Source organism: Saccopteryx bilineata, chromosome 3, assembly GCF_036850765.1.
Source record: "Saccopteryx bilineata isolate mSacBil1 chromosome 3, mSacBil1_pri_phased_curated, whole genome shotgun sequence".
NCBI lineage: Eukaryota > Metazoa > Chordata > Mammalia > Chiroptera > Emballonuridae > Saccopteryx > Saccopteryx bilineata.
Window position 1 is genome coordinate 203,625,897 of NC_089492.1, and position 24,857 is coordinate 203,650,753.

The following is a 24,857-nucleotide window of genomic DNA, read 5'->3' on the forward strand; positions in this document are numbered from 1 at the left end:
GGAATAAAATTTCAGCATACTTATTACCTAGTCCAAAGCTTTTTTTCAGTAACATATATTTGACTGTTGGTTGAAATTTGAAAGTTCTCCTTAAAGGTTGGAAGTAGGAAGGCATATTATATTTATGCTGTTTATAGATATTAGTTGAATAGCAAACGTATTTTGTCAATAAGCTAATGTTTATTGAGCATATACTGTGGTCAGAGTTCTGGATTTGTCCATTTACAGGGGATGCTTTAGATAGCTTTTGCCCTTTTTTGACATGATCCTGACTTTGCCTTGCTATTAGGAGTCAAAATGTTAAATGGTCAGCACTAGCATTTGGCTTTCAGACTTTTTAGAACAGTGTCTTCAAATGTTTTTCTTCCAATATCCCCTAAAAGTATTTGGAAAACTATGTGCTCTACTCATACATTTAAAAAGTTAATATCTAGCCCTGGTCAGATAGCTCAGTTGATTATTAGAGCATTGTCCCGATGCACAAAGGTTGCCAGTTCAATCCTCCGTCAGGGCACTACAAAAACAGATCAGTGTTTCTCTCTCTCCTCACCCCCTCTCCCTTCCTCTCTCTCTAAAAAAATAAAAATAGAAATCAGTAAATTTTAAAAAATAAGTTAATATCTAAATTATTTTTACTATGATTTTAAGTAGGTGTAATAGACATTTCTGACCTTATAAAGATTGATTTTTTAAAAAATTCCTGTTAATGTACCAAATAGAAGCTAAATTAATACCAAAGTGGTTTCATATCTACCATAGCATCCATTTGAAACACACACGAACAGGCTCTTCTAGGAAAGTTGGGAATTTTACATAGTTGTTTCCCTCATTCCTCTTCTAGAAAATTTAATCGTAAGGTAACATTATTATGTTTGAAAACCTTTTATTGGTTATCTTATCATACTCTTGTGACAACATATACATACACACACTATATCTTTATTTTTTAAGTTGTTTGACAATAAGGTCCTGTTAAATAAAATTTCTTTTAGATTGAATTATGATTTTTTTTTTTAGTACACAATTGACCAGAATAAGTAAATTAGAATTTTAATGAATCATTACTATGCATAGGTAAAGTTTTATTGGAAAATTATCTCTCAATGAGGTTTCTGGGGCTTAAAAACAGTTTATTTATGCATAACTAAATATTATTGCTAGAGTCAGCTAAGCTTCATATGAAATTACATGCTGTTTATTAAATGAAAGTTGCTTAAGAAATCTTGCTGCATAAATCGGTATATGGGAGCGAAGGCAATATAATTCCACCCTATTTTTTAAACTCCTCTGAGTTATGCCAAAAGTTATGAAGTAATTGATCATAAAATTGATTTTCAGTTTTCTACTAATAACTTAATTAGATGTTCCTCCTGTGTTGCCCCAAGCAAAGAAAAGGAAACTCCCTGACTGCAGGATTTGTTTCTCATTTGTGAAAGCCATTCACTTTTTAACATCTGTAACCCAACAGGCATTTCACAAGGGCCCTCTGTGCGGGTCCTGGAAGTTTTTACTCCCCCGTGCAGTATAGGCAGACGCCTGACAACTGGGGCGCTTGCTTCTCTCTTAAAATGTGAGAAAAGAATGAATGTGGAAAGGGAGGAAAAGAGACAGCTAGAAAGAACCAAAAGGACATCAGGTGTTTGGAAGCAGATTCTTTAGACACAGGTTAATTGCTGATCTGGAAATAAATCATTTCAGAGTACCTCTTGCTCCAAAAAGGAGCAGGGGCAAACCCTATAGTCCTGTTTAAAGATGAACTGGTTTGAGTGCTACAGAAAACTTTCCAAATTATCTATTGACTCTAAGGAAAAAGGCCCCTACTCACCCAGTTTAAAGATTTCCTCTTGATTGGCAATAGCATTCAAAAGAGAACATGGTTAGTGCATATCACTTTTATGTATATATCCAACAGAAGCTAATTTAATACCAAAGTGATTTCATCATCATCATCCATTTTAAGAACACACAAACTCTCCTAGAACAGTTAGAAATTGTACATAATTTTTTATACCCATTGTTAGACTAGATTTAAAAAATTGGTAAGGATAACCAGATAGATGTTTGATGGATAGCTGGGCCAGTGGGTGACTGGTTTCTAAGAATAAGTTTCAATCACACTGAGAAAAGGTTTTTCATGGTTTTTTGGGGGATTTTTTTTTAATGCTAATTTCTTCCCAGGAGGAGATTGTGAATAACAGAATGCAAAAAGGTTGGTCCCAGGCTGGTTGGGACATTTTATTCTTTATGAGTATACAGTCTGGTGGACAACGAGCTAGCCAGTCATCATCCTACTGAGCAGTGAGCCTTTACTGGGGTCCTCCTGGTTCCTGGATGCTCTGGCCATGTGAGAAAGGACACATCACAGACATCTCCTGTTTTCTTGCCTTCTCCCAATAGTAACACATCTCTCCTGAAATATAGGGAACCCCACATTACTTACTATATTATACATTTGTATATCACTTCTAACTTACTAAAGCGTTTTATACTCACTTTTATTCTCCTGGTGACCTGCAATACATGGAGCACATAAGTATCCCTGTGATGTTGATTTTGTAATAGGATATGTGGCTTGTCTAAGCAAACCCCACAAGTTACCAGCAGATCTGGCGTTTGATGAGATGACTTTTTCTACAGTATACTACCTGGCTCCTTTTCCCAGATGTGTTATTTTATAAAAGGTTGAAAGGATGGGAAAACTTGATTTAAAACGGTCATATAAAGATTAAGTAAGATAGATATGCTTATAAAATGCTTAGTATAGTGCATGGCTCTTAGCAAGACTTTTTAAAAAGAAAAATAATGTATTTGAGTTTTTGTGCTGCTATGCTTTATTTTATGGGTTTTTAAGAATTAATACATTCAAGAGATGATTTTTTTTTTGAGCACTTAATATTTTTCAGGCATCATGCCAGGCTCTGGGAATAAATCCAACAATGAAAAAAAAAGAACAAAGAAAATGCTTTATGCATGTTGTATATCCTAGACAAGGAAAGTTAAACAATAAACAAATGCAAGTTATGTGATAGTGCTATGACATAAAAATAAGTTTGATGATGGGATAGAGATTAGATGAAGTGATCAGGAACAGCATTCCTTGGGTGGGGACTTTTGAGAAGACCTCAATATTATGGCCACCAGAGTCTGACTTCAAAACTTTGATTTTATTTGATTGATTCAAGTCATGGTATTCTAGAATTACTTGGAAAAGACCATAGAAGATATTTATTGATTTTTAACATTTTTATGTTATGAATATCCTTGAGGGTCTTTCCCAGAATAATACACTCAACCTGATATGCATAACATTTAAATATGCCCTGAAATCACCCTCGCATCACCTCAAGTTCATATCCTCGTTCTATTTTAGTCCTTTCACTTTACTAATAAAATGTTAAAGTTGAGAAAGGCAAAATAATTGCCCAGTGTCACAACTAGTTTGCGGCTGAGTCAGGGACCTAAAGATCCCCACAAAGTTGTCTATTGCTTTTCCCACTAAAATCCACACAGCTAGAGTGTTAAGTTTTCTAAAATAATTGTCCATAAAGCTTCTCCTGCTCTTTTTGTATCCGTACCACTTTTGCTTACACAGAGTAAAACTTCCCCAAGTAGCTAAGATGGCTACTGTGGTTCCTTTTCCTATTTCCTGACCAATAACAACATAAATAATACCCCAGCTATTCCAAATATCCCAGAAAATTCTGAGCAAGGAGGACTCGGGCTGGTGTCAGGAAAGGACAAAATACAACAAAAAATGGAGATCTTGGAGTGGGAAGATTTATCTCTTCTTCCAGTGAAACTTTGTCATGTCATTGCTTTGAAGAGGAGATAGGGACTGAAAGTGCCTGGAAAAGTCTGCAAATTTACAGACAATAGATGGACTGCAGGTGCCAAAGGCCTTGCTGCACTTTGAACAGGGAGAGTGACAGCTCTGGGAAACAGCAATCACCCCCATCATTCTCCCCAGTGATTTCCTCTTGGAACATTTTATACAAAAACTTGAAGGACAAATTTGTTACTTTCAGGAAAATATTCATTGTATCAACCTATCTTTCCAGCCACACTTCCTTATCAGATGTATTTACATCTGTTACTATAAAATAACCAAAAAATTTTTTTTAATCAATGCATAAAATTTATTAAGTTAAATAATTAAGTGCCATTCTCACAGTGGCCAAAAATCATCTGGTAAAATTTAATACTCCTTCGTAACCAAAACTTTTTTATAACTTAATTTTTTTAAACTTTTTAATTTTAATATTTTTATTTATTCATTTTAGAGAAGAGAGAGAAAGACAGAGAAGGGAAAGAGATGAGGGGAGGAACAGGAAAATGAGGGGAGAAACCCAGGGTTTTAAACTGGCAACCACAGTGTTCCAGGTCAATGCTTTATCCACTGCGCCAGGACAAGCCAGGCTAACTTAATTTTTTTTCAGTTACAATTCATCTTCAATATAACTTTGTATTAGTTTCAGGTGTACAACATAATGGTTATACATTCATGTTCTTTACAAAGTGTTCCCCCAATATTTCCAGTATCTACGTGGCACCATACATAGTTACTACAATGTTATTGACTGTAGTCCCTATGCTGTCCTTTACTAACCAAAAACTTTAAGTAATAATCCACACTGTGGAATGAGTACCTGATTACCAAATTGGATGCTATGTAAATGTTTCTATTTGCATACAAGATTTTTTAATAAAATACATCTGGCTTAAAAACCTCCAAAGCCCAGCAGTTCTGCCTCCTATAAACATTAATATTTGTTGAATTTTTAAGCTGCTTTCTATTGTTACTCCTAAAGACAAAGAAAACCTCTTTCCTTTAGAATTGCCCCTTAGACCATACTACCGCCAACGGAAGAAATTCTAGCCTTTTCTCTTTTAATCAGTGAAAGGCCCTTTTCTCTGTATTCCCCATCTCCACCCCCATTTTGGGGTATTTCTAGCCTATTTTCCATCTGTGTGCCTTGTTACTATGGTGATGGGCACCAGAGAAATAGAGAACAAAGAGGATGTAATAAGCATCTCCTACGTGGTATACAGTGCTAAAAAGGGATCTAGGTTTTTCAGGCATGGCTTATTCTTTATTGGAGGCAGAATTCAACCCAACTGGGAGGGGGCATTGGGGTTACAGACTGAGTCAGACCCTACTATGCCCATTGTTCTGCACTTCACCAGACCTTTCTCTACCCAGAGTCATGAAGCTGAAGGAAGAGCAATGGCAGCCTGTGGAGAGAGGATAGAGTATAAAAAATTAGTGCCACAGAAAGTGTCAACCACTGCAAAAGACAAATCTACAGATACATACATATTCATGGAAGGGAATCTTGGGCTCATTTTTGGTGCCTGTCGCAAATCCCATTACTTGACTTTACATTGTTTAACTTAGCTTTTAGTAGAGAAGATTTGCCAATTTAGGATTCCCTTCCTTCAAGCTACTTAGCCTGTTTTCGATTAAAATTAAAATTAAATCTATCTTGGTTGCTCATAGCTTGTAATATTTGCTCCCATCAATTGTTTCAAAAATGTGACTAAACTACTAATCCATGCTTATTTTGTGGTTGCTTTAGACCAGTGGTAGTCAGCCTGGTCGCTACCGCCCTCTGGTGGGTGTTCCAGCTTTCTTGGTAGGTGGTAGCAGAGCAACCAAAGTATAAATAAAAAGATAGATTTAACTATAGTAAGTTGTTTTATAAAGATTTATTCTGCCAAACGTAGCAAAAATCCGACATAAAGTACTTGGTAAGTAATTATTATTATATGCTTTAACTTGCTGTAACTCTGCTTTATAATCACAATCCACAGTAAAGTTACTTCCCTACTTTATAAATCACCATTACTGTGGAACTGGTGGGCGGTTAGAAAATTTTACTACTAACAGAGATACAAAAGTGGGCAGTAGGTATAAAAAGGTTGACTACCCCTGGCCCTGGCCGGTTGGCTCAGCGGTAGAGCGTCGGCCTGGCGTGCGGGGGACCCGGGTTTGATTCCCGGCCAGGGCACACAGGAGAAGCGCCCATTTGCTTCTCCACCCCCACCCCCTCCTTCCTCTCTGTCTCTCTCTTCCCCTCCCGCAGCCAAGGCTCCATTGGAGCAAAGATGGCCCGGGCGCTGGGGATGGCTCCTTGGCCTGTGCCCCAGGCGCTGGAGTGGCTCTGGTCGCGGCAGAGCGACGCCCCAGAGGGGCAGAGCATCGCCCCCTGGTGGGCAGAGCTTCTCCCCTGGTGGGCGTGCCGGGTGGATCCCGGTCGAGCGCATGCGGGAGTCTGTCTGACTGTCTCTCCCCGTTTCCAGCTTCAGAAAAATACAAAAAAAAAAAAAAAGGTTGACTACCCCAGCTTTACACTTACAACTAAATATTTTCTTTTCCTTTCCTTTTTTTTTTTTTGTGACAGAGACAGAGAGGGACAGAGAGAGGGACAGATAGGGACAGACAGGAAGGGAAAGAGATGAAAAGCATCAATTCTTTGTTGCAGCTCCTTAGTTGTTCATTGACTACTTTTTCATATGTGCCTTGATGGGGGGGGGGGGCTACAGCGGACCAAGTGATCCATTGCTCAAGCCAGCAACCTTGGACTCAAGCCAGCGACCTTGGGCTTCAAGTCAGTGACCTTTGGGCTCAAGCCAGCGACCATGGGGTCATGTCTATGATCCCACACTCAAGCCAGTGGCCCCATGCTCAAGCTCGTGAGCCCCGTGCTCAAGCCAGATGAGCTCACGCTCAAGCCGATGGGTGACCTCAAGGTCTCAAACCTGGGTACTCCACGTCCCAGTCCAACACTCTGTCCACTGCACTACCTCCTGATCAGGCTAAACCTTTTCTATATCTTATGGAAATTAGTGTTTTCCATAAGATCTGACAGAAGGTGCCACAGGTAGTTTTAACCTTCTTACATATGTGTTTATTCTTTTATAGATTACATCTTCATGTATCATATTATTAGATACCCTAATGAAATAACCAAAGATTAAACAACATTCTTCAGTTAATCAATTCCATCCTCTTGAAAATTATTTTTAAATTTATTATTTTTAATTTACATTGCTTATATTTTTATGTTTTATGGGCAGATACAGGGTAAAATAACCCAGCACTATGTTTTAGAATTTAAAGTCATGAAACATGAATCAAATTTTTGTTAAGTATAAAGCTGATGAATGTACCGTGTGCCTATTGCATTGTGGCATGAGGGCCCGAAGGTCCTTCTAGCTCTACATTCTTAATTGTTTGGCCATGTAGCTCCTATCTTTTTGCCTGATGATCCATATTTTGCCATTTTTCTTATCTGTTATAATGGTTTTTAAATTGGCATAAAATATGCTTGGAATCAACCTCATACTTTGAGTTTTTAAGTACCTGCAAAGTCTAACTTCTGAGTAAAATCGGCTTTTGCCCTTTGTGGCATGAATGAAAGAATGAGAGCACTGGAGTGGGAGTTGGATTCCTAGTGCTGACTCTGGCTCAGCTGCTGCCTGGGTGGGCTTGGAGGTGCGTTTCTAACCCTATAAATACCACACAGCTTTATCAGGAGGAGCCTAGAAGCCACAAGGGAAGTTCTGAAGCAGAAGGTGACATCAGATTTGTTTTGTGAAGTGATGCGTCTATATAGAGGTGGTGCTGGAGATGAGAGATTATATTGGGAGATCAAGTAGGCCAGTGGGGATAGAACAGAGGAGAAAGAAGTCATAGAAGTAAATATTCCCATTGAATTTCATCACAAAGATCCCATGGCAGTTACTTAAGTCAAACTATGCTTACTTTATAACTTCATTTGTTTTTCATAGAAGCACTGTATTAAATTCTTCTTGATTGCTTATTGGATCCCCTGAGTCGTCAAATTTCAAATTACCAGTGAATATAAATTATATTAGCACAACTTTAAAAGTTATAGCTTCTGCTATGGACTGAATGTTTGTATCTCCCTCACCCCTTAAGTTTATATGTTGAAACCTAATCCCCAAGGTTATAGCAGTGGGAAGTGGGGCCTTTAGGAGATGATTGGGTCATGAAGATAGAGCCCTCATCAATGGGATTAGTGCCCTTATATAATAGAGTCCAGAGAGCTTCCTTGAACCCTTAACCATGTGAGGACATTGTAAGAACAGCTCTCTGTGAACCAGGAAACGAGCTCTCAGCAAACACTGAATCTTCTTGCACCCTGGCATTGAACTTCTCAGTCTCTAGAACTGCGAGAAATAAATGTTTGTTGGTTAAGTCACTCTGACTATGGTAGTCTGTTATAGCAGCCAGAATGGATTTAAACAGCTTCTAAACATAAACTTCTGACTGGAAGTGAGAAAAGACTTTGGAGAAGTTGTGTTTGTTCTTTGGTAAGAATAATGACTTGTTTTGTCCAGGAGAGGTCTGCTGAAACACCGCAGAACTGCTCCTTGTCTTCCAAAAGGCTTGAAAACTCTGGGCATGTTGGGTAGGTTTGTGGGGAGAACAGAGCTTGTATTTGTGAGTTCACTCCTTCGTGGGCGATTGTTCTCTGATACCTCCAAGGCAGAGGGAGTTTCCAGTGCATTTGATGTTATCATCAATGTGAAGGTAGAAAGTAGGCCAGGTAGAATTATTTCTGTTTTTACAATTAAGAAGCTGGCATTCTGAGAGACCGCGTAGCTTGGCTGACATTCATGCAGATAGTAGGCAGGATGGGAGTTCACTCTGTTATGTCATTGTGCTGACTTCTCCACTCATTACTGTATGAATGAGTGAATGAATGAACGCGTGTTTACTCTGTTCATTCCATTGAGCTAAGCTACTTTTTATTCTCTTCAAAGATTATTTTGACGATTATTCACATTCATGCTGGTATTACTATTACAAGTTGCACAGACAGGCCTTGGTAAATTCCATAACTGTCTCAACTGCCTCATCTGTAAAGCGGCGATAACTTCATGGAATTGTGGGAACATTATATAAGTTAACTGACATGAAGGGGTTAGAAGAATGTTAAACATGGTTATCTTGTGATGAGCAGCCGCTTCCTTGACTGTTGAAATACACAGAGTATGTCAGCCTCAGCTCAGCTACTTATTAGGATCTGTTTTTGTATCCTCACACTGGGCTTTTCATCGCACTTACTGAGGTAAAACAATTAGGAAAAGCTCTACTTGATTTGTCTTTTGATGATTTATAATTTGCTGTTTTCAATTAAAAAGACAAATGGACCATTTTTTTTTTTTTTTGGCTGTGTTTTAAAGTACAGTCAAATTACTTAATGCCAATGAATTAGGCTTGAATAATTATTGATTGAAAACAAACACTACTGGCAAATTAGAAGAATTTATAGCTCTCCCCAGACCGGATCAGAAAGACCTCTAAGTTTCTGTAATAGCCTGAAATTTGTTCATTTTTTACACCCTCTGAAATTCAATCTTGAATTATTCAAGCGAATTGACAAGTAAAAAAATTAATGGTCCTTTCCATTTTTTATGCTTATTTGCAATATGTAGACTTTATCCTTGAAAAGTATTTCATGATAATTGCTCATTATAGGTAACAGTGCTCAAAGTAATATGTGTAGATGGTATAAAATCCTCATTTTTATTTGTTGGAAGTCTTAAAATTTCTTTGCTGCTTTTCCTCTTGTTCATGAAGATAATTGAATCAGTGACTGACACTTTCCTTAAAGTGATCTCTACAAGAGAAAGTATGATACATTCTAATATCTCATTTTTCAAAAATTATTTTAAAAAACCCAGATTTTTAAAAAATCTCTGTATACCTGTGTGTATGGAGAACAAGGTAGATACAAAGAGTTCCTTGCTGTGTGCAGTAGAGATTAATGAGAGGGAAGGGGAATAGAGAAAGGAAACTATTATTCTGAAGTTTACCATTTTAATTCTTGTGTGTTTCCTCTCTAGTGAAGTCCTCAGAGATCCCACATATGGTGAAATCTTATAAAAATATTTTTTCTAAAGAAAATGCTTCCTTTCCTACTGAAATTCCACTTTGGTGCTTTGTTGTCAGTATGCTGGGAATTTTGAAATGTTCTCTGTGTATTTCTGTGATTTTGACCTAATAATCTTATTTGGATTTACCAGGCTTAGCAGCTGTTGTTTTTACCATCTATTGCTAAATTGTATTAATGTCCAAAGTTGAAAAACCTTTTTCTGGGTTGACGTAGATTATTCAGAGTTTTATAAAATTTAAGCCTTTCCCCACCCCTTGTAATTTTCACTTGCAAGAAAAATATAACAATAATATTCCAGTGGATAGTTTAGATAGGTGAACCTGCTTCCCATAAGACACTAATGCTTTGCAGTGTGGTTTGTAGAACGGTATTTTGTTGAAAAAGCCATCTATCCCCTTTTCTTCTGGAGAAAGAGATCTCAATGCCATTGTAATTAGGTAGTGTTTGGTATATAATACGGTCACTGTTTGCAGTTTGGCATTAATGATTGTTCTTTGGCAAAACAGAATGCAAAGTTGAGAAGCCAAATGTTTTGAAAATGTTCTAGGAAAGCATAAACTAAGAATTATAATCATTTTATTGGGTAATTCTACAGTTTTATCTGAAGAAGGAAATCAGATATTGAATTTTGTCTTTACATTTAATTATTTAATATGATAGGAATGCTGTCTTAAATAGCTGACAATATATCTTGCTGCCTTTGCAATTTCTTGTTAGGGGTCATTTAATTTGTCTCTTAATTATAAAGCATTGGTTTTCGAGGTCTCAGAAAGAATCTAGGTTTGCTCTTACATTCCTCCCAGGGTTCATTTTCTTGGTTTTAAGTCCTACTTGTTCTCTATACTATCTATTACATTTCTATTCTCCCTGTTGAGAGCTTACATATATTCTTCTCACATACTCAGGATCCAAAGCAATAGTTTTCTTTGTTGTCAAGTCATATGTCCAATCATTTCTGCATTAACAATAATAATGTGTATCAGTAGCATGCTCTGTTAATTACAGAGCCATCTATTCATATATAATTGCGTTTGATTTTGCCACTCTAGTGAGGGAAAGAGAAAGAATGGGTGAAGTTAATTCTTATTTTTATGGGTGAACTCCATGAAGTCAGTCAATATACCCAAAAATACAAAATAACACATAAACAGAAGGGCCAGGTCAAGAATCCATGCCTCTGAACTTCATGTCCGGGCCCATCATACTGTGTCTGCTTACCATGTTCTATGCCATGAGACATTTCCCATATAAAGAATTTGGTGAACATGCTATGTAAAGTTTTTGTACCAAATTTTAATAACCTTTATAAAACCAAATTGATATTCTTTAGTTCTTTCCCTGCTAAACATTTATTGTTGTACTGTATGTGTAGTGAGAGAGTTTGCCTGCTTTCCAGTGACGTTGTAAGTACACACATAAGAGATAAGGAACAACAGGTCAGCAATAAGAGAGGTGTCCAAGGAGAGACATGACCAACAAGTTCAGTGAAAATAATGTAGGAAGTGAGACCGAGCTGAGCCTTGCAGTATGTGATAAAATTTGGTAAAATGAAGGGACTAGAAGAAAAATGTCTGAGCAGAGGTGTGCAGGGAAGAAAGTATGTAGTGCTGAAATAATTATGGCTGGAATAATATGTCCAGGGTTTGCTTCAGAACAGTTCAGGGCCATGAGTGTGATACATGTTGATAATTGCTGAAGCTGGGTGAACGGTCCATGAGGCTTCCTTGGACTATGACTTATAGTATGTGTTAGGAATTTCTCATTAGAAGAAGTTTGGAGTGTGAGAATGGTATGTAGTTTTTGGACAGAGGTAGGCTGGCCAGTCTGGAGTAAAGGGTTTGCTCAGAGGCAGTATGGGAAATGATGTTGGAAAGGCAGTGTGGAAACAGATTTGATTGTGGGAGGGGCTTCATGAGTGCACGCCATGGAGTCTGCGTGATCAGTGGTTGGCACTGGTTCATGGACTGGACTTGAGCGTACTTGACTCTGAGCTCAAAGAGGAGTTGCAGTGTAGCGGGCATCCTCATAGAGGATGGCAGCTGCCCTACTACCATCTACTCAGGCCCTACCACGTCTGGCATCACATGTTTGGTTCTGGAAGGCACAATAAAAGAGAGCTTTATACAAACTGAGTTTCAATGGTGGGACTTACCAGTCACAGAAGGGTATCTCACATCTTCTTAGGAATCTTCCTTGTAGAACTCCCCATCAACTCAAGGTTATCTACCTGGAAATGACTTATTTTTCCTTCTGAAAGTCCCTGCCCTATCCTTTTTCAAACTCTTGCTCTTGGGGGCTTGAGAATGGGCAGAAAAAGCAAAATAAAAATATTGCTATGACTCCCCAGTAATATAAAGTTATGTGTGCATGCCATATCTGATTTAAACGGCCTGGAAACCAACTTTAGCAGCAGACTGAGTTATACACGGCAGCTCTAAACCATTTGGAAAGCCTAATACTTTGGTGTAGCTATCTGAATCAGTTACCTCTTCATTCTTGCTTAAAATGTTGCTCTACTGCTAAGGAAAAAGAGGAAGGACAGACAAGTCAGAGAAATATGGATAGTTGGTAATATTTAAGGAATCGTTAAATATTTGGGCCCTGGCTGGTTGGCTCAGCGGTAGAGCGTCGGCCTGGCGTGCGGGGGACCCAGGTTCGATTCCCGGCCAGGGCACATAGGAGAAGCGCCCATTTGCTTCTCCACCCCCCCCCCCTTCCTCTCTGTCTCTCTCTTCCCCTCCCGCAGCCGAGGCTCCATTGGAGCAAAGATGGCCCGGGTGCTGGGATGGCTCCTTGGCCTCTGCCCCAGGCGCTAGAGTGGCTCTGTTTGCGGCAGAGCGACGCCCCAGAGGGGCAGAGCATCGCCCCTGGTGGGCGTGCCGGGTGGATCCTGGTCGGGCACATGTGGGAATCTGTCTGTCTGTCTCTCCCCGTTTCCAGCTTCAGAAAAAAAAAAAATTTGGATGTGATTCTCTGGTATGCAAGGAGCTAACAAGAGCCTATTGTTGTATTTCAGGCATTTTCAAGCCAGTTGTTAAACACAGCCATTAAAAATTAATGTCAACAGCCTGACCAGACAGTGGTGCAGTGGATAGAGCATTGGCCTGGATGTAGAGGACCCAGGTTCGAAAGCCAGAAGTCACCAGCTTGAGTGGGGGCTCAGCAGCTTGAGTGTGGAGTCGGTGGCTTGAGCATGGGATTATAGACATGACCCCATGGCCGCTGGTTTAAGCCCAGAGGTCACTGGCTTGAGCCCAAGATGCTGGCTTGAGTAAGGAAGAGGTCACTGGCTCAGCTGGAGCTCCCCATTCAAGGCACATATGAAGAAAGCAATCAATGAATAACTAAGGTGCTACAATGAAGAATTAATGCTTCTCATCTCTCTTCCTTTCTGTCTCTCTGTTCCTCTCTGTCACTTTCTCTATCTTGGTCTTTCTCGCTTAAAAAAAAATTAAATTACATATACTTTTTTTTTTAATTCAGTGAGAGGAGGGGAGACAGAGAGACAGGCACCCCAACCAGGATCCACCCACAAGCCCACTAGGGGGCAATACTCTGCCCTTCTGGGGTATTGTTTTGTTGTTCAGCAACCAAGCTATTCTTAGCACCTGAAGGGGAGGCCATGGAGCCATCACCAGTGCCTGGGGCCAAATTACTCCAATCAAGCCATGGCTGCAGGAGTGGAGGAGAGAAAGAGAGAGAGAGAGAGAGAGAGACAAGAAGGGGAAGGGTGGAGAAGTAGATGAATGCTTCTTCTGTGTACCCTGACCAGGAATTGAACCCAGGATATCCACACACCAGGTCAATACTCGACCACTGAGCCAACTGGCCAGGGGTAAATTACATATACTTGAAGTTAAAGTATTAAAATAAAATTAATGCTCAAAATATATCACTTCTTAATTTTACTATAATTTGCTATTTACTTAATTTTACTATAATTGCTTATGTTCTTGAGGTTATTTATCTGCTTAGTGGAAGGCCAGTAAAATGGTGTGCTGCACATTGCTCTTCACTGCCACATTCAGTGGCATCATGTTGGAACCTTGAAATTGGCCATGGTGGAAATCTTTATTATATGTGGCTTAAGTGTCTGTTTGTCGCCAATAGCTTATTGGTTGTTTGCGTAACTATACTAGCCAATGGGGTGAAGTTGCCACGGCTGAACACAAATTGAGCAGGTCAGGGGGAAGGTGAACATTTGTTTGCATTGGCAATCATCTGCTTTTGAAACAATTTAAGGCTGAATGCAAATTGAGCATGTCAGGGGGAAGGTGAACATTTGTTTGCATTGGCAATCATCTGTTTTACATAAAAACTACGTCTTAACGTAATTTCTTTTAAGAATGCCTCCTAGAAAATACAGCACTGAAGAGGAGAGAAAAGGAGCTAAAGCTGCACAAAAATGGCTTTCTCGACGAAAAGAAACCACTGAGCAGAGAAAGACAAGGCTTGCTTCAGTCGCAGAGCAAATATGTCTTTCTCGGCAAAATGAGACTGATGAGCATAGAGAAACAAGGCTTGCCTTAGATGCAAGACAAAAAAACCTGTCTTGACAAAATGAGTCCCTTGAACAAAGGCAGGAGAGAAATGCAAAAAAACGACAGAGTAACGCTGACCGAAACTCAAAAAGGATTAAAACAGTTTCAAACGGAGAAACTTTAATTTTTGAGCATTCCTCTGGTGACATGAATATTAAATGTGAACACTGTCAGTCCTTAAACGTCAAGTTAGAAACTAATGGATTTGACTGTGGCAAGAAAGGATTTTCTCAATGTTGCAAGTACGGAAACATTGTAGTTCCACCAATTGAGAATTATCCACCACTCTTGAATAAATTATTGACTAATCAGCATCCAAATAGCAAACAGTACATGGATAGCATTCGATCCATTAATAGTTCATTTGCTTTTGTGTCCATGGGAAACAAATCATTTTAATTACAATTTATAATATCTAGAACAGCGGTCATTTCGTATGACAGCTGGGCTTTCTAGTATTTCATATCAGGACCTTACTCTTTACCTCCCCCCTCACCAACCCTCCAAAGAACTAGTTGTTAACAACTACCAGCATACCACTTGGCATGATTATGATATTGTGGCTATATTTGTAAAGACTAACTTTTAGAGACACATACCAAAATAAGACAGGTAAAATCTGACATCTAGAATTTGTTTTAAATAATACAGTGGAGTGGGTATCATGATTATTTTATCAAAGTGATGGGTGCATGGGCTTCATTATACCACTCTCTTGTCTTTTGTGTATATTTTAAATTTTCCATAACAAAAAGTTAAACTATAATTAAGGAATGCTACAAGTAAAACAAATGTTGCTTGTACTCAGTAGGCATAGAAACAGTCTGGTACCAGTCTTTTCCTCAAACTTTGATGTTAACATTACTTTGATCAAATATTATTCTAATTTTAGAGCCTGTTTTTATAACTGGTTCACATAGCTCATTGTATTAACTGCCTGTTTCTTGTTAAAGAAAATCAGGAGGCCCTGGCCGATTGGTTCAGTGGTAGAGCGTCAGCCTGGCGTGCAGGAGTCCTGGGTTCAATTCCCGGCTGGGGCACACAGGAGAAGCGCCCATCTGCTTCTCCACCCCTCCCCCTCTCCTTCCTCTCTATCTCTCTCTTCCCCTCCCACAGCCGAGGCTCCATTAGAGCAAAGTTGGCCCGGGCGCTGAGGATGGCTCTATGGCCTCTGCCTCAGGCACTAGAATGGCTCTGGTTGCGGCAGAGCAATGCCTCAGATGGGCAGAGCATCGCCCCCTGGTGGGTGTGCCAGGTGGATCCCGGTCGAGCGCATGCAGGAGTCTATCTGACTGCCTCCCCGTTTCCAACTTCAGAAAAATACAAAAAAAAAAAAAAAGAAAAGAAAATCAGGAAATCACTATGTGCAGTTTACCATACCCTTAAGGGCAAATGAATCCAACCAAGCCCTCGCTAGGACACTAAAAATCTTTCTCTTTACAGTGAGGGAAAAATGCATTTCTTGGATTGCAATCCTGTTTGCAGAACAATTTGTACAAATAGGGAAAAATGAATCAAGTTATTGCTCAGAGGGCTACTTCAGGCTATATGACAGCGGTGTGCCCTTTAGATTTGTTTTCAGTCTAGCTGATTTGAGTCATTGCTCAAGACAAATTGCTGTCAAGTGAATTTTCCTCTGTGCAGATGATGAGAGCCTTTCTAAACATGGCCTTGCTGCTATAGTTGATGTGTTTGGCATTATTGGCCTATGAATTACATTAGACCAATGACTTAGGAAGCCATAGCCTACGCTATACACTGGCCACATTGCACACAAAGTGCACAAGCACAATGTATTTTTCTGACATATATCTAGGTAGCAAATGGAAAAGTTGTAGCATAAATTACTTAGAAAACATTTTTTTCTAATTTCAAAGTTCTTTTTATTTCATTTTTAATGTAAATTTTTAGTGTAATAATAGCTTTTTCTTGTCTTTGAATGTTTAATAATTTATATTATCTAAATCCAGTTGACCAGGAAAACAAATTATGTTGAGTAAGAAATGGAAGTGGTCACTGTGACTATCCCATCAAACAGGGTAGTGAAATTATTAGATTTTATAATGGGGAGAGCAACGGACAATAAGAACCTTGAGAGGGAAAGTAGTTCATAATATCTGCCTTGTGATTTTAAGTTTTGTGAGTCTCTGATCTGTCCAGAAATTCAGGCTGTGACCCTTCTCTAAGTTTACACATGCACAAAAAATCAAAGTGTCAAGCAATGAAACAACAGATGTTACACTCAGGTAACCTGAGGTCAGAGTACCAAAAGGAAGCCTAGACTGAAACAGATGCTGAAATAGGAACTGAGATCAGGAAACCAGAAGTCAAAGTAGGGTGGGTAGGAGAGAAATCGTAACTCATAAGACAGAGGTGAAGGAATCACCTGGAGAACCTGGGAGGCTTTGACACTTGGCTACAGTTTTTCCCATGTTAATGTCTTTGAATTGATAACCTCGTCAATGCACTGCAGGCCCCACCACAATATAGGTCAGAAAAGAATTTCTTTGGAGTATATAAAGAGAAATCATGGTTCAAGATTAAATTGGAGCAAGGAGATTGAGTCATGATTGCTAAGGAAAAAGACATGATAAGTTCATGAAGTATACTAATCACAGGACTGATTTATTCACTCTCAATTATTTATTGAGCTCCTACTATCTAGGCTAAGTGCTGGGAATATATCAGTGAACCCTACAGATAGAAACCCTGTGTCCTTCAAGTTTGCTCAGTGGGTAGACACAGAAAATAGACAATAATTATGTAGTACATTAAACAGAGATAAATTCCATAGAGAAAATCAAAATAGGAAATATTCTTCAGAATTAGATTCCCCAAGGATACATTTTCTAGCTCTATTAAAGCTAGCCAAGATTAGTATTATTAAAAATATAAAACCACATCTGAAATTCCTTCTTGTTTCTATTAACTCTATTGATTAACTGAATATATTCACTGTATCTACAACCAGTAACTTTGGAGCACAAATTAAAATTGAAATAGTGTGGTCTCAAGAGGGAGCAGCCTTTTTACACTGAAGTAAAATAAAGAAAATATGCCCTTACATATTTCTTAGAGAATTGGCTGTTTATGACCAGGATGGCAATGGACTCCCACCACACCACAAGGAGGCTTCCAACGCTGTTTACCTCCAGCTGGGCAGGACAAGTAGAAGCCATTCAAAGAGGTGGGGTGTGTGAGTGTGCGTGCGTGCGTGCGTGTGTGTGTGTGTGTGTGTGTGTGTGTGTATGTGGTCCATAACATAAGACGGGTCCCCAAACTACGGCCCGCGGGCCACATGCGGCCCTCTGAGGCCATTTATCCGGCCCCTGCCGCACTTCCGGAAGGGGCACCTCTTTCATTGGTGGTCAGTGAGAGGAGCATAGTTCCCATTGAAATACTGGTCAGTTTGTTGATTGAAATTTACTTGTTCTTTATTTTAAATATTGTATTTGTTCCCTTTTTTTTTTTTTTTTTTTACTTTAAAATAAGATATATGCAGTGCACATAGGGATTTGTTCATAGGTTTTTTTTTATAGTCCGGCCCTCCAACAGTCTGAGGGACAGTGAACTGGCCCCCTGTGTAAAAAGTTTGGGGACCCCTGACATAAGACTTCTTGGGCAACTTGATTGCCTTTATAAAAATTTAAGTTGCTCATCATTAAATGGAAATTTTGGGGAATAAAGGTATTATGTAAACTCCTTTACATGAGAAGGGATTTAGGCTACATTTAGTTCTTTATTTTAAATAACTTATATTCTCCAAAATTTCCAAGTGCAAGCCTTTAAACAGAACATTGGTTAGAGTCAGTAGCAAAAATGAGCGGTCTTAGCAAACTCATTCATATGTTCTCATCTCCCTAGAACTCCAGTTTGTATTTTCAGCTGCCTACCAGACCTCACCACCTCAATTGCCCACAGGTACCACAAACTTGGCATTTTAAAAATCATATTCATCAACCTCCACTGACCAATTTTCACCATTGACTCTGGCCAAAACTAGGGTGGTTACTTGTCTTTAACTCCTGCCTCTTGTTCTTAACATCTAGACAGCCACTCCCTCTGATTAATACCTGACAACTCTAGAATCCATGCCCATAAACTATTTAGCACAGTACCTGCTTAAAAGTTTTTAAAAGTGACGGTACGTAAAAATGCTTAAAAATCATTGATCCCCCCCCCCTTCTCACACCCAGTTACTTTGTAGTTCACGCCTTCTTTCTCGTTTTATTCCGTGGACTATTAGTGATCTGATCTTCCACCTATATCATACATTTCAACCTTCTAATGAATCCTCCATGCTCCTATCAAAAAGGCAGATTCTAAATTTCTAAATTTCAAATTTCACACTGACCAGATTATGTCAAGCCCTTGCATAAAAATCTTTTTTGATTCTATAGCATTGTACCCATGTGTCTTTATGGTGTGAATACTAAGTGGCCTTTTTTTTTTAAGGGAGAGGAGGGTACATAGACAAACTGCTGCATGTGTCCCAAGTGGGATCTACCCACCAACCCAGTCTGGGCCACCTACCAACCCTGTTTGAGACTGATGCTCGAAACAATCAAGCCACTGGCTGCAAGAGGGAGAGAGAGAGAAGGGAGAGAGGGAGGGAAAGAGAAACAGATGGTCACTTCTCATGTGTGCCTTGACCAGAGATCGAACCTGGGACGTCTATACACCAGGCCAACGCTCTCTCCACTGAGCCAGCCAGCCAGGGCCCCTAAATGGCCTTTTCATCTCATCTTTAGCTTTCCCACTGGGTTTACTCTTGAGAGCAGTACTCAGTCAAAACTTCAACATGACAAACCCCTAATAAGGATATAAAATCTTAATTATGTTAATAAATCATTCTTGATTCAAAGTGAAAGAGCAAAATTCAACAGATTGCTCTTTGGTCGTCCAGTGAACATTGGAATATTAACTAGAATTTGATGCTAGAGCCTTTCACCAGCCCAACTTGGTTCCTCCGTCCTTTCTTTGCCTCTCCCATTAGCCAGTACTTGTCAAATTTTCCTGCATAGGAGTTAAAAATTAATTCTTGCCTTTCCCTAAGTGGAGTTGTTCTTTCTGATCTTGCCACCTTTGAAGTTTCTCTGGCTGAGCTAATAATCAAATGAACAGAAACATTAACAGGAGAACAGCAATTTGTAATATTTGTGCATGGGGAATTCACATTAGCATGAACATTCCAAAGACAGCGAAACAATATTGAATATATATGACAAAGGAGAAAAGGGGGCAGGGTGTTAGATTTCAGAAGTGAGAATGAGTGTTTTATAAGTAGTTGAGAAAGAGCAGACACACATGGCACAAAAATTCATGCTTCAAGGCACAGAAACATGGGACACAGGGGTATCTCGCTCCCAGTCACCTGCCTGAAGCCCCCTTATTTACCACATTTAATTCAGATGAGGCTAAGGCAGCATTCTAAGATCATCCTGAAGCAGGTTTTTTTCTATTTTGATCTCTTGGGCAGGAAAGAGGGGAGGGTCCAAGGTTCTTCCTGAGTTTTCTTTCTTAACTGCTTAAAGTCAATATCCCAAAAGGGCAGCTTCAAGGAGGCAAAACTTTGTTCCCCTTCACCTGTTACTACTTAAATTCCTTCATTCCTGGTCATTCTCACTGACCGTCCCCTCCCTGCTACTCCTCACTCCTTTCCTTTACTGAACTGCAGTTGGGTCCTGCCTGATTCCCTTGCTTTCATTCTGTCCCCCTCCAGTCTGCTGCCCCAGTGAAGCTCAGTGCTCTACCAATTTAATTGTCATAAAATGTCACTTGCATTCTGTTTCAGAATCACTCATTATTTTCTTTTGTGAGTCAAGTCAAGACTCACACACTTCATTCTATAATCTTAAGTCCTAAATGAGCTCACTACCTCACTTATTTGTGAAGTCATCTCCCTCTGACTATAAAGATTCTCTCCTCAGTGAGACCTGCTGCCTCATTGCTCTTCCTCATTTAAGACCTCTCTGCTCTTGCCTTTCCCCAGCTGGAGTTCTTTCTGATCCAGCTCCTGCATGTGCCTTAAGGCTCAGGGTGCACATCACCCATGCTGCTGTCCCCAGTCCCTGCACTGTATGTAACCTGACCTTTGTGAGAGGCAGCTTCAGGTGGTGGGGAGAATACACTGAAAGTTTGGTGTCAGTTCTGTCATTAAGCTCTTGATTTCTAGACGTGTGATTTCGGCAGCTTAATTTTATTTCTTCTCTCAGAGCTGGTACCCTTGTCATAAACTCAAGTGCATGGTTTAAATGACTTATGGGGGGGAAATGCTCCAAAAACTTTAAAACATTATGCAGCTCTAGCTTGTTGTTTCACCTATACAGTTTAATCCTTGTACATTTTCTTGTTCCCTTTTCACCTTGTGTATACTTCCCATCTTTTATGAGTGTTTTAAGGGTAATATATAAGGTGAAGTACCAAGATACATTTCTCATTTACTGAATATTATTCGTTCTTGTCCTGTTCAGCCCACACCATAGCAGATATTCACTGAACTTGCTTCTGTCAAGAGACTCCAATGCTTACAAGTATCAGGCGCTATAGTGAAAGTATAGAATAGTATTTGGTACAGGGATAGAGTAACAGGAAGAAAATGGGGTGGCCAGAGAGAAGCAGACTGATAAGGGACTGGCCTGCCCCAACACTGATTTCTTTTGTGTCCAAAGACAAGCTCAGGATTTAGACCTCCTAGGTACATTCTTCAACCTTTTTAGACAATAGTGATAGAACTACCTCAGTTTCTTAGGAATAACATAGTTCTTACACAGAGCAGGCTCTCAAATGTTTGTTGAATTCAGTATCCACATAATTTTCATACCATTATGCGTGCACACCCACAGAATGTTTATATTCACATATGCATGTCAATGGTTTTGTCTGTCACCGCTGACATTTATTCATAGTTTCTTTTTTCATTTTGAATTTCATACTCATGTAACAGCAGTGTGTTGGCCTTGTCTGCAAAGTGGCACTGATATTCACATTTGCATGTATCTGTGCAGTAGTGTTTGATGGGCGTGCCTGATAATTTGCTGAAATCATAGATAGGAAATCAGGAACTACCTTAATTATTTAGATTGCTAGGAAATTATCTAGAAAAGTGTTGCATTATATATAATAGTAAACTTACTCAAATCCCACTTACAATGAAAAATAAAGAATAATCATTAAATGAGAATTTATTTTATTTTTGCACAGGTGTCTTCTAGCTCCCTTCTCACACGTGGCTCCCTGAGAATAAAGGATATGGTAGTGGAATGCAGGAATTTATGATTCTGCCGAGTATCCATCTTATAAGGGAGATAAAAATTGTGAGAAGTCTTGATTGATAAACTATCCTTGGACAATAAAAATAATGATTAGATACTTCTTATAACTGTTACTATCCCTAGATCACTGAGTCTTTCTACTCAGCTAAAAAGCAAACTAGTCAAACAGAAAAAAAAAATGATTCTTGTTTTTAAGAACTTAATCATTTACAATAGAATAAAGAGAATGATAGTAATCACAGCAAAACAACTGAGAGAAATGGGATTTGCCTGTTACTCGTTTCTCCAAAATAAATCATTGAAGATTTCAATTGTTTCATTGAAAGTTAGATTTTCTAGCATGAAGATGATAGCTTATGCCTGTTCTCCAGTCCCCAGGTGGGCTGGGTGAGGGCCGCTCTCCAGTCCCCAGGTGGGCTGGGTGAGGGCCGCTCTCCAGTCCCCAGGTGGGCTGGGTGAGGGCCGCTCTCCAGTCCCCAGGTGGGCTGGGTGAGGGCCGCTCTCCAGTCCCCAGGTGGGCTGGGTGAGGGCCGCTCTCCAGTCCCCAGGTGGGCTGGGTGAGGGCCGCTCTCCAGTCCCCAGGTGGGCTGGGTGAGGGCTGGCGCTTCAGCTGAGCCAGCCTGGCTATGAAAACATACCTGCATAGCAGAGTGGGAAAATAGCCAAACAACAAAACGAAGCCGTATGCTTTTGAAATTCCGCATATCATTGCTTTCATTAAATGGGTGTTTCTAAGGGAATGTATTTTTAAATGAAATACATTCAGCTAATTCCAAATGTGTTCTTTCATTTTACTAGGCTTTCACAATGGGATCTTAGTTATTTTCACTTCCTGGTTTGTCCACACAAGCCTGTTGCTGGGCAATGTTTAAATAAAATGTTTGAGAGAAGAAACTTGTTTTATGATAGGTGAAAGCACTTTGGTTTGATTTAGATATATATAGTTCACATAGTAATTTTTATAGAAATAAGATTTCTGATGCCTAAACTTGTAAATCAGTTGCTTAAAGAAAATACTGTAAAAAAGAAAAAAATCTTTGGCACTGGATTTAATTAAGTTACCTTGTGGTGAAGTCATCTACAGCACTGTTTGAGTAAGCACCAGTTGTGAAACAAATGAAATGTTGGCCCATAATTACAGTAATTGTAACTTGATTTTAAACCAAGGTTTAATTGCATGGTGAGTGACAGTGCCTAATGACTTTTCCAGGAGAAGGGCCCAGTATATTCTTAAGATGATGGCTTGCTAATGGTGTGTTTAGCATGGCCACTGGCACATCTGGCAGCCTTTTGTGTGTTTTAAATAACTGTTCTTGTGTGATATGGCATGAAATCTTTGGCTATTAATTTGAAAAGTCATATATTTTACCCCAAAATGTTCAGGTACCACCTAGTGTAAAGCAAACAAACAAATTAAAAAAAAACAAAACAGCCCTGGCTGGTTGGCTCAGCGGTAGAGCATCGGCCTAGCGTGCGGAGGACCCGGGTTCGATTCCTGGCCAGGGCACACAGGAGAAGCGCCCATTTGCTTCTCCACCCCTCCGCCGTGCTTTCCTCCCTGTCTCTCTTCCCCTCCCGCAGCCAAGGCTCCATTGGAGCAAAGATGGCCCGGGCGCTGGGGATGGCTCTGTGGCCTCTGCCTCAGGCGCTAGAGTGGCTCTGGTCGCAACATGGCGACGCCCAGGATGGGCAGAGCGTCGCCCCTGGTGGGAGCGCTGGGTGGATCCCGGTCGGGCGCATGCGGGAGTCTGACTGTCTCTCCCTGTTTCCAGCTTCAGAAAAATGGAAAAAAAAAAAAAAAAACCTAATGAAATCCATTTCTCTTTGGAAAATATCAATTAAGACTTGCTGGAAAAAATCTGCTTCCTTAAAATCTAAATGTTTTGTTCAGTTGCATCATTTTACTGGCTAATCTGATAGTTTGATTTTTTAAGTATAACTTTTTCTACTTGAAAATTTCTACTTTAATTTTTAATTTTATTTTTGTTTTATTTTACAAGATGATGCCCTAATGCAGAATTAGGCTTCCTGCTCTCATTCTCTAACTCCCTTCCTGATGCTTTCAAATTAATTTCCCTAGTATACAATAATGTGTCCTTAAAGGTATTTTTTCCATGAGACCTTAATATACAATAATATGTTCTTAAAGATTTTGTTCCCATGAGACCCCCTGCTCAGATACCATCTGTAATTCCCTACTGATTGTATGATCAAATCTAAATTCATTTCTGCTCTCATGAGAATATCCGGCTATTCTAAAAGTGAAATTTTTACTTCAGCCATTTCTTGGGTGGCTGTTATATGCTAAGGTCTGAGCTATGTCTTAAATAGTTCTTAGCCTAACATTCCAGATTTTCTTTAATATTTGACCCTAATCAACTTCATAATCTTCATTATTTGTCTCAGAAATACCACTCCATTTATATGTGTCATCACTAACTCCTTAAATTCACCTTGGCTTCCTCCTACCTTCTTTGTTCCCCCATTGCTCCACATAAAATATTATGTGCCCTATGAACACCTTACCTTATTCTTTCACCTCCCCCTATATAAATTATCTGCTCTTTCTTTTTTTTTTTTTTTTTTTTTCATTTTTCTGAAGCTGGAAACAGGGAGAGACAGTCAGACAGACTCCCGCATGTGCCCGACCGGGATCCACCCGGCACGCCCACCAGGGGCGGTGCTCTGCCCCCCAGGGGGCGATGCTCTGCCCATCCTGGGCGTCGCCATATTGCGACCAGAGCCACTCTAGCGCCTGAGGCAGAGGCCACAGAGCCATGCCCAGCGCCCGGGCCATCTTGGCTCCAATGGAGCCCTGGCTGCGGGAGGGGAAGAGAGAGACAGAGAGGAAAGCGCGGCGGAGGGGTGGAGAAGCAAATGGGCGCTTCTCCTATGTGCCCTGGCCGGGAATCGAACCCGGGTCCTCCGCACGCTAGGCCGACGCTCTACCGCTGAGCCAACCGGCCAGGGCCTATCTGCTCTTTCTTGGCCCAACTTATAACTCCTATGCTTTCATTATTATTCCTTGGGTATATATTGCCTTAAGACGCAAGTATGCAATCTATTTGTTCAATTTTTCTTATATTTATGCCTTATTTTACCAAAGCATAAACTCC

General features: G+C 39.9%; 1 protein-coding gene across 6 annotated transcripts in view; it reads left to right on the plus strand.

Moving 5' to 3' along the window:
- Window positions 1–24,857, plus strand: part of LRRC8B (leucine rich repeat containing 8 VRAC subunit B) — an 82,361-nt gene that overhangs the window by 8,836 nt on the left and 48,668 nt on the right. Inside the window, exon 2 of one of the 6 annotated variants that reach the window (XM_066268605.1) lies at window positions 17,544–17,654. The exons of the other annotated variants lie outside the window; for them this stretch is intronic. The gene's annotated coding sequence lies outside the window, so the exon portion shown is untranslated. The remainder of the gene's footprint in view (window positions 1–17,543; window positions 17,655–24,857) is intronic. 6 annotated transcript variants of the gene reach the window in all.